Source organism: Acomys russatus, chromosome 10 (genome assembly GCF_903995435.1).
Source record: "Acomys russatus chromosome 10, mAcoRus1.1, whole genome shotgun sequence".
In the NCBI taxonomy this organism is placed as follows: Eukaryota; Metazoa; Chordata; class Mammalia; order Rodentia; family Muridae; genus Acomys; species Acomys russatus.
In genome coordinates this window covers 45,700,519-45,710,758 of record NC_067146.1, presented here as the reverse complement: position 1 = coordinate 45,710,758, position 10,240 = coordinate 45,700,519, and positions in this window count along the sequence as shown.

Sequence of the window (10,240 nt, the reverse complement as noted above, 5' to 3'; positions counted from 1 at the left end):
TCGGTGTGCACTAAGTTCCCAGAAAAGGGTAAAATGGAGGGTATCATAGTTTCTCCCTTGTAACAAAAATATACAATCTGCTTGCACATATGGACATAGGAGACTGTTATGGAAATAATATATAGCATATGATAATGAAGTAATTTTTCAGTAATCATTACTTGCAACAATATTTTTTGCAGTTAAAATATTTGACAGTCCAGTTAATTCTGACCTAACAGAGGAGAATTAATTAATTCTGAGGATAGTCTGATACTTTGTCTATTTAGCAGAATAATAGTAGTTTACCTCTGGGGCCTGTGAATACCCCAACCATGGGCTCTTGATCAAATATACAATATCAAGTGTGTATTTGCCAGTCTGAAGAGGGCCTTAAAAATTTAACCAGAAGTTTGGCTGTGAGTCTCAGCATCTGCTTTGATCCCCTGCTGGGTGGAATCTTTCAGAGGGCCTCTATGTTAGGATCCCATCCTGTTCCTTCTCTTCAACTGTTGCCAATGTCTATTCTGTTTGCCCTTCTGAATGAGAATTAATCATTCTCCCTAGGGTCCTCCTTGTTATTTAGTTTCTTTATGTCTGTGTATTGTCATGTAGTTATCCTGTATTTTGTGGCTAATTCCTCTATAAGTAAGTATATATCATGTGTATCTTTCTGGGTCTGGGTTATCTCACTCAGGATGATCTTTTGTAGTTCCATCTATTTGCCTGCAAATTTCAAGAATTCCTAGTTTTTAATAGCTGAGTAGTATTCCATTGTGTAAATGTACCACAGTTTCTTTATTCTTTGGTTGAGGGACAACGAGGATGTTTCCAGATTCTGGCTATTACAAATAAAGCTACTATGAGCACAGTTGAATAAATGTTCTTGTTGCATGGTGGAGCATCTTTGGGTATATGCCCAGGAGAGGTATAGCTGAGTCTTGAGTTAGTGCTATTCCCAATTTTCTGAGAAAGCACCAGATTGATTTGCAAAGTGGTTGTACAGGTGTGCCCATTTGTGGATTACTTCCCTCTCACGGTATGGCCTTTCCAGGCCACAGAGGAAGAGAATATAGACAGTCCAGATGAGATTTGAGAGGCTGAGGTCAGATGTTAGGGGAGGAGAGCTCCGTCTTTCTGAGGACTACTGGAGGAGGGTGGTGGAGGAGGGAGGAGGAAGAAGGAGGATGGGTGGGGCCAAGAGGTAATAAGGAACTGGTCTACAATTGAGATACAAAGTGAGCAAAATAAAAAAAAATTAAAATAAAGTAAATTATATACTCACTTATTTGTGGATATTAGCCCAACATGGATGTCCTACAAGAGTCTCCACTGGGGGATCCATGGGGGATTTAGACAGATACTAGGATTTGTTACTGGACTCCAGGTGAGAGTGGTATGAAAGAATGGGGAGATAGAAGGACCCAGAGGGTCCAGGAGCTCCACAGGAGGCCATTAAGAGTGGCAGATCTGGACACAGGGTGACCTGCACAAACTGTTGTACCAACCAAGGTCAGTGCATGCAGTAAACATAGGCTCAGTATTCAGATCTAACCAATGGACAGCTCATTCTCCATGGTTGTGGGGAGAGTGGGGATTGCCTCTGATTTGAATTCTGGTGCCCCCAATTTGACCACTTCCTCTTGCTTGAGAGGCCTGGGCAGGGGCACACAGAGGCAGGGGAAGCAGGCTATCAGGATGAGACCTGATAGGCTATAGTCATATGGTGGAGGAGGAGGTCCCCTTCTGTCAGAAGTCTAGAGTAGAGGAGTAGAGAGAAAGGGGGATGGGAATGGGAAAATACAAGTGAGGGAATAATGATCAGGATGTAACCTGAATAAATTATTAAAAGAGATTTTAAAAGTATAAAAAAAAAACAAACAAACAAAATAGAAAAAAAAGAAATCTAACCAAAAAACACTTAGTTACCTCCATAGCATACATGCCATTATTGAACTCCTCATGAGTACCTGTGTCATAATTGAACTCATGAGCATACTATCATTTTGTTTCACATTGTTCACAGCTGGGCAAATCTGCTGATGACTATCCACCTCAGCCACCCCTGGTAAAGTGCTTAGCACCTTACACTACTATGAAAATTATCAAGTGGGGATGAAACTTCCAGGTGTTTACCAACTTTATTTCTCAGTATCTTGTGAACAATTGGTGTGAGATCGTCATTGATATGATCTTACCACCGAGTTCTAGTGGGTAATTTTATCTTGAGAGGACTCTGGGGCACCCATGCCAAGTGCTTCCTGGGTATGACATAATTATGGCATTCATGAACGCAAAGCATCTATGGAGGCCTGCATAAGACCTGCACAAGATCAAGCCAGTTAACACTGTAGCATGACGTTGGAAGGAGTTCATGGTCCCAGCCCTAACTGAAGCGAGCTAAGGGTTTGTACAGGGAGGGTTCTGGTAGGTCAACTATACTCTAGTGGATGATTCCATCCAATAAGTAAATTTCCAGTACAAACCGGCACTGATGGTTAAGAAAGAAAGAAAGAAAGAAGGCATGAAATTGTTGACTGATTATGAAGGTGAAGATGTATCTGGGAGGAGCTAGAAACATAACAAATAGTAGCCATAAAAGAAACATAGCAAGATTCCTATTACACTGAATATTTTTCCAAATTTTGTAAAACTATACTCATGTAAACTTCTTATGTGAAAAAATGTATTCTTTGAGAGCCAAAGGGCATGTGTATGTTACACACCGATTTTCCTTTAGCCCAACCAAGTCCTATGTAATTGATATAAAGAAATTCATATCATTTAAAAAAATAAGCATATCTAAAGACTAAATATAATAGATTTATTTAAAATCTAATTTATAAAATATAATATTGAAAGGATTTTCATTTTTGAGAGAAGCCTGTTTCGATCTTATAAACAGCTCTTGGATTTCATCGTTTCCTCTGCTGTAAAGCCATGTTTCATTTTCAAAGCATTTGTGTGATAAGGGGGTATTTCACTTCAAAGCCAAGTCCCTTTTAAAATGATTTTGGTAACTGATGTGTTTTAAATAGACATACTCTTACAAATGCCCTAAAAGGACCAAATTTTCAGCTTTATCTTTTACAAATATATGACTTTCTGACAACCAGACACTGGTAATTAAATATAGGTCTAATGTAAACATGAGAAGCTATAAATCATGATATCTTTCTCAAATGACTTTCATGTATTATGTATTTAAGAAAACCTGGACCATGTTAACCTTGTTCAAAACAAAGCAAATGAGACCTTCTCCTCCGCAGGACCTGTGGCGTCAGGTTATTACTACAGTTATCATGGTGGTTGTTTAATTAAGTGACTGGACATCCATTGAAAGCACCACAATTTTCTAATTTATGAAAGATGAAATTAAAAAACAAAATATCTTCTGGAACCCTCAGAATAACTTAAGTTATCATGTAATCTTAATAATGAAACTAAAAGAAACGCAGTCATTTTTTAAAGGAAAAGGTTAAATGAAGCAATTTTATTAATATGTATGTTGTTCCTGGATTAAATTCATACATGAATATAGAATCCATGGTGATGATTTCTGCTTTAAAAATGGTTGTTTGCCTACAAACTGATAAGTTTGCAAGAATATATCAGGAAACCACAAAAAGGCTATCACTTTTAGGCCTTATATTCTTAGTTTATGAAAGTTTTACATCCTTAGGTATTTTCTTCTATTGTTAAGTAAAAATAATGATTTACAAAGAGAAATGAAATATGTTCACACTAGGAGTGTAGGGAAAAATAATTATTGAACTTTTACAATTTGGGAATGGGGTTTTTTTCTTTTCACACTTAGGAAAGAGCTTCCTTACAGGATGTCACATGCCATCTATGATAACACTTCACTGCAGTCTTTGTGCTGTTGAGTGGTACCTGGATAAACAAGTGGCCTTCGATCACTGTGTCCCACCCTCTTCTCAGCTGGGTTTAGTATTAGTATCAGCATTAGTATAGTGTTACATTCTGTTCACCATGATGGCATGAATGTGGATGGGACAGTCCAGAACCAAAACTTCACCCTGACCACAGTTTCTCCTTCCTCCACTACTCTCAGCTCCAAACCCTCACCTCCCCTCTCCCCCAGATTGACTCCTCTTCTGCTACCTCTTCAAAGAATAGTAACCCTCTAAGAGGCAACAGCCAAACATGACAACACAAGTTATAATAAAACAAGGCAACCCTACAGGAAGAGAAGAGTCTCAAGAGCAGGCAAACACATTAAAGGCATACCTGCTTCCACTGTTAGGAGTCACCAAAAGCACCAAGCTAACAGCCACAACATATACACAGATGACCTTTTTACATCCTGTGCTTGCTGCTTCAGTCTCTGTGAGCCCAGATGTGTCCTGCTTATTTGATTCTGTGGGCCATGTTCTCCTGGTATCTTCCATCCACCTAACGCCAGTAAGATTCCCACCCTTCCAAGTGGCTAACCAAATTTCCAGGAAAGGGACCTGATGCAAACCTCCAATTTAGACTCTTTCTCCACATAATGTCTGGCTCCAGAACTCTCCCAAAGGAGGACTCTCTGATAACAACTAGACAAAGCACCAATCTGAGTATAGCAAAATAGCAAAATTGTGTGTGTGTGTGTGTGTGTGTGTGTGTGTGTGTGTGTGTGTATAATGTGGTTGGCCACTCCTACAAGTTCTGTACCATCATTGTCTTTCAGGCTGGGCAGATTGATGGTCAACGGTTTTCTAGCTGGGTTGGTGTCCACATTTCTCTTTTGGTAGCCTACAGAGTATCTTACTACACCAAAAAGACTAGAACTTAAGAGTGAAGGCTTTATGCATGCACCAGTTCAACCTTTCTACATTCAATGACCTGTGTAGATATTCTACTTAGCAATGGGGCATGACTGTCAATTTTCAGAAAGAAACCCTCTGTCCTGGGTTGTTTGGTGATCTTCACAGGACCCCCTCTTCTACCATTTTAACCAAATGCAACCCAGTCCTACTATTAGATGCCTTGCCTGGCTACAGGAGATGATATGTTGAGACATCTCCTAGTACTATAAGTCCTCACTAGGATCATCCTCATAGATTCCAGGAAGTTTCTGCTGTCATGTTTCCACACAGCCCCACAAATGCCAACACTTTCTCTGTTCATCCTCCCATATGATCCTTCCCACTGGAATCCCCACCCTCCCCAAGTCAACCACAAAACTTTAAACTACCATGGTTGATAAAGCAGAAACAAAACCATCCTAATTCATTATTCTGACAAACAAGTATTTATTGTTAAATCATTCTCTCACTAAAGCTAATGCCTTATTAAAAAAAATCACAACAAATGTTATCAGGTAATTAGGCTTCTCTTTTACTCACTGTCTCATTGCTAAGAGTTATAGAATTGAGAAAGAGGTAGCTATAGGAACATTTTATTAGATTTTTGAGAGAAACAAATCCTGCAAAGAGAAGGGAGATGAACAAGAGGAAGTTGGCATCATGTTTTTTAATTATATTTCTTTTTTAGATATAAATTCATATTATTACACATAAAAACAAATTACATACAGGAAGAAGAACTATGAAACAATCACGAATCATATTAATGTTACATTCATAATGATTTGGCTATTTGCGTTTGGCAACCTTGAAGAAAACATCTTTCCTATCATGGTGAGTCTAAAATTCTGAATGAAATCAATATCTTCACAGTTGAGTGGAGAGTGGGGTCTGACTTTCATATGAATTCTGGTGTCCCATATTTGACCATGTCCCCTGGATGGGGAGGCCTGGTGGCACTCAGAGGAAGGATAGCAGGCTACCAAGAAGAGACTTGATACCCTATGAGAATATACAGGGGAAGGAAGTCCCCCTCAGTCACAGTCATAGGGGAGGGGAGTATAGGGAAAATGGAAGGGAGGGAGGAATGGGAGGATACAAGGGATAGGATAGCAATTGAGACATAATATGAATAAATTAATAAAAGAAAAAAAGAAAATCAATACCTAACATATCTCATCTCTATGAACTTTAAACATCTATCTAGACCTAAAAACATCTTGACCCCTAAGCAACTAAGCTCAATTATAAGACTAAACTATCTGGTCTTCAACCCCATCAGAGACTTGAGAAGGAATAAAACTTAATTACCTGAGTGAATCACAAGTCCAGGTTAGCAGCTTCCAAACTAAAAAAAAAAAGAGAGAGAGAGAGAGAGAGAGACAGTCTGCTGTTTGAGCAGTCAGCAAAGACTCTATAAAGTTGAAGCATCTTCTTCATCCTTCTGGCCCAGTATATCTGACAGACATATTTGTGAGGCAGTAACTATTGAGAACTTGCTTACCCTGACTTGTCAGTTTGGTAGTCTTCTGACAAATTTAGGGTGTCCAGTTTTAAGTTGAGATCTTTAATCCACATGGACTTTAGTTTTGTGTTCAATGATAAATATGGGCCTATTTGCATTTTTGTACCTGAAGCCACCCAGTTAGACCAGCACCATTTGTTAAAGATGCTATCTTTTTTCCACTGTATGGATTTGGCTTCTTTCTCAAAAATCAAATGCCCATACGTGTGTGGGTTTATTTCTGGGTCTTCTATTCAATTCCACTGATCAAACAGCCTATTTCCATGTCATTACCATGCTGTTTTTATTACTGTTGCTCTATAGTACAGCTTGAAATTAGGGATGGAGATTCTTCCAGAAAAACTTTTATTGTACAGAATGGTTTTTAGCTATTCTTGTTTTTTCTGTATTGATATATGAAGTTGAAAATTGATCTTTCAAGGTCTGTACAAAACTGTCTTGGGATTTTGATGGGATTGCATTGAATTTGTAAGTTGCCTTTGGTAAGATGAACATTTTTACTATGTTGATCTCCCAATCCATGAACATGGGAGATCTTTCCATCTTCTGATATCTTCTCCAATTTCTTTCTTTAAAGACCTGAAGTTTTTTATGCATAAGTCTTTCACTTGCTTGGTTAGAGTTACACCAACATACTTTATATTATTTGTGGCTATAGAGAAGGGTGTAGTTTCTCTAATTTCTTTCTCAGCCCATTTGTCATTTGTATACAGCAAGGCTGCTGATTGTTTTGAGTTGATTTTGTATCCAGGCAATTTGCAGAAGGTGTTTATCAGCTGCAGGATTTCTTTGGTATAATTTTTAGGGTCACTTATGTATACTATCATGTTATCCTTGAATAGTGATAGTTTGACTTTTTGCTTTCCTGTTTGTATCCCCTTGATCTCCTTTAGTTGTCTTATTACTCTAGCTAGGACTTTGAGTACTATATTGAAGAGAAATGGAGAGAGTGGACAGCCTTGTCTTGTCCCTGATTTCAGTGGAATTGATTTAAGTTTCTCTCCATTTAGCTTGATGGTGCTGTATATTGCCTTTATTGTATTAAGGGAAGCACCTTATAATCCCTGCTCTTTGCAAGACTTTAAACATGAATGTTAGATTTTTTTCAAATGCTTTTTTGGCTTCTAAGGAGATGATTGTGTCATTTTTTTTTCTTTCAGTTTCTCTATATGATGGGTAACATTGATGGATTTCTGTATATAGAGCACCCCCTGCATGCCTAGGAAATGCCTACTTGGTCATGGTGATTGATATTTTTATGTGTTCTTGGATTCAGTTTGCAAGTAGTTTATTGAGTATTTTTGCATCAATGTTCATTAGAGAAATTGGTCTGAAATTCTCTTTCCTTGTAGAGCCTTTCTGTGGTTTAAGTGTCAAGGTGAATGTAGTCTCATAAAATTAGTTTGGTAATGTTCCTTCTGTTTCTATTTTGTGGAATAGTTTAAAGAGGATTGGTATTAGCTCTTTTTTGAAGGTCTGGTAGAATTCTGCACTGAATCTGTCTGATCCTGGGCTTTTTATTTGGTCAGGAGACTTTTGATGACTGCCTCAATTTCTCTAGGAGATATAGGACTATTTAACTTGTTTACCTGATCTTGATTCAAATTTAGTAGTTGGTATCTATCAAGAAAATTATCCATTTTGTTTAGGTTTCCAATTTTGTGGCATATAAACTTTTAAAGTACAACCTAATAATTCTTTAGATTTCCCCCAATGCCTGCTGTTATGTATCCCTTTTCATTTTTTATTTTGTTGATTTGATTACCCTCCCTTTGCCTTCTAGTTAGCTTAGCTAAGGGTTTGTCTATCTTGTTGGTTTTCTCAAAGAACTAGCTCTTGGTTTTGTTGATTATTTGAATTGTTCTCTTTGTTCCTAACTTATTGGTTTCAGTTGTGAGTTCGATGAATTCCACCCATCTATTCCTCTTTCGTGAGTCTCCTTTTTGTTCTAGAGCTTTCAGGTATCCTGTTAAGTAATATGGTATCTCTCCAATTTCTTTATAAAGGTACTTTGTGCTACCAACTTTCTTCTTAGCACTGCTTTCATTGTGTCCCACAAGTTTTGGCATGCTGTAATTTTGGATATATTGAATTCTAGGAAGTTTTTAATTTCTTTTTTATTTCATTCCTTACCCACATATCATTGAGTATGGAGCTGTTCAGTTCCCATGTAGGCTTTCTGTTGTTGTTGAGTTCCAACTTTAATACATGGTAGTCTGATAAAATGCAAGGGATTATTTAGCTCTTTTTGTATCTGTTGAGTTTTGCTATGTGAACAAATATATAGTCAACTTTGGAGATGGTTCTGTGAGTTGCTGAGAAGGTGAATTCTTTCTTGTTTGGGTGAAAAGTTCTGTATATATCAGTTTCGTCCTATTGGTTCATGACATCTATTAGTTTTGTTGTTTCTCCATTTAGTTTCTGCCATGATGTCTATCTATTGGTGACAGTGGGATCTTGAAGTCCCCCACTATTAAAGTGTGAGTTCGATATGTGATTTAAGGTTTAGTAATGTTTCTTTTATGAATGTTTGTGCTCCTGTATTGGGGGCATTGATGTTCAGAATTGAGATATCGACTTGGTGCATATTTCCTTTGATAAGTATGAAATGTCTTTCCCCATCTCTTTTCATTAGTTTTGGTTGAAAATCTATTTTATTAGATACTAGAATGTCTACTCCAGCTTGTTTCCTAGGTCTGTTTGCTTGGAATACCTTTTTCATCCCTTTATTCAAGGAAATATTTACTTTTATTCCTGAGGTGTGTTTCTTGTATACAACAGAATAATGGGTCTTGTTTTCCTATCCATTCTGTTAGCCTGTGTCTCTTTATTGAGGAGTTGAGACCATTGATGTTGAGAAATATTAATGACAAGTGGTTATTGTTTCCTATTATTTTGACATTGGTAGTGGTAGAGTGTGTGAGTTTCCTTTCTTTTGTTTTTGTGGGTGTAATGTTATTTATTTCCTTTGCATTTCTGGGTAAAATTACCCTTCCTTGGGTTGGAGCTTTTCTTCTAGTATCTTCTATAAAGCTGTATTTGTGATTAGGTGGTGTTTGAACTTGGTTTTGTCATGGAAATCTTGTTTTCTCTATCTATGGTGATTGAAAGTTTTGCTGGATATAGCAGTCTGTGTTGGCATCTGTGTCTCTTAATGTTTGCATGACTTCTGTCCAGGCCCTTCTAGCTTTCATAGTCTCTGTTGATACGTCAGGTGTAATTCTATTAGTTTTGCCTTTATATGTGACTTAGCTTTTTTCTCTTGAAATTTTTAATATTCTTTCTTTGTTCTGTACATTTAGTGTTTTGATTATTATGTGGCAGGAGGATTTTCTTTTCTTGTCCAATACACTGGAGTTCTATAGGCTTCTCATATATTTAGAGGCATTTCTTTCTTTAGGTTAAGGAAGTGTTTTCCCATGATTTTGTTGAAAGTATTTTCTGAGCTTAGCAGTCTTCTTTTCCTTCTATCCCTATAATTCTTAGGTTTGGTCTTTTCACAGTGTCCCAGATTTCTTGGATATTCTGTGTCAAGATCTTTTTAGATTTAACATTTTCTTTGACTGCTGTATCTATTTCTTCAGTCATATCTTCTATCCATGATATTCTTGCTTTCATCTCTTGAATTCTGTTGGTATTGTTTATGTCTGTAGATCCTGCCCTCTTCTGTAGGGTTTCCATTTCCAGGATTATCTTGGATTGCATTTTCTTCCTAGCTTCTATCATCAGTTTTAGGTCTTAATACTTTTTATTCATTTCCTTTTTAGGTTTGATTGTAGTTTCTTTCAGTGGTTTGCTCAATTCTTTCATCTCTTTCTTTGTGCTTTCCTGTTCTAGTTTGAGGGATTTATTTTTCCTACTTTAAGGTCTCTATCTTTTCTTAACCTAAGATTTGAAACCCTTTTATTGTGTGTCAGCTGTGATA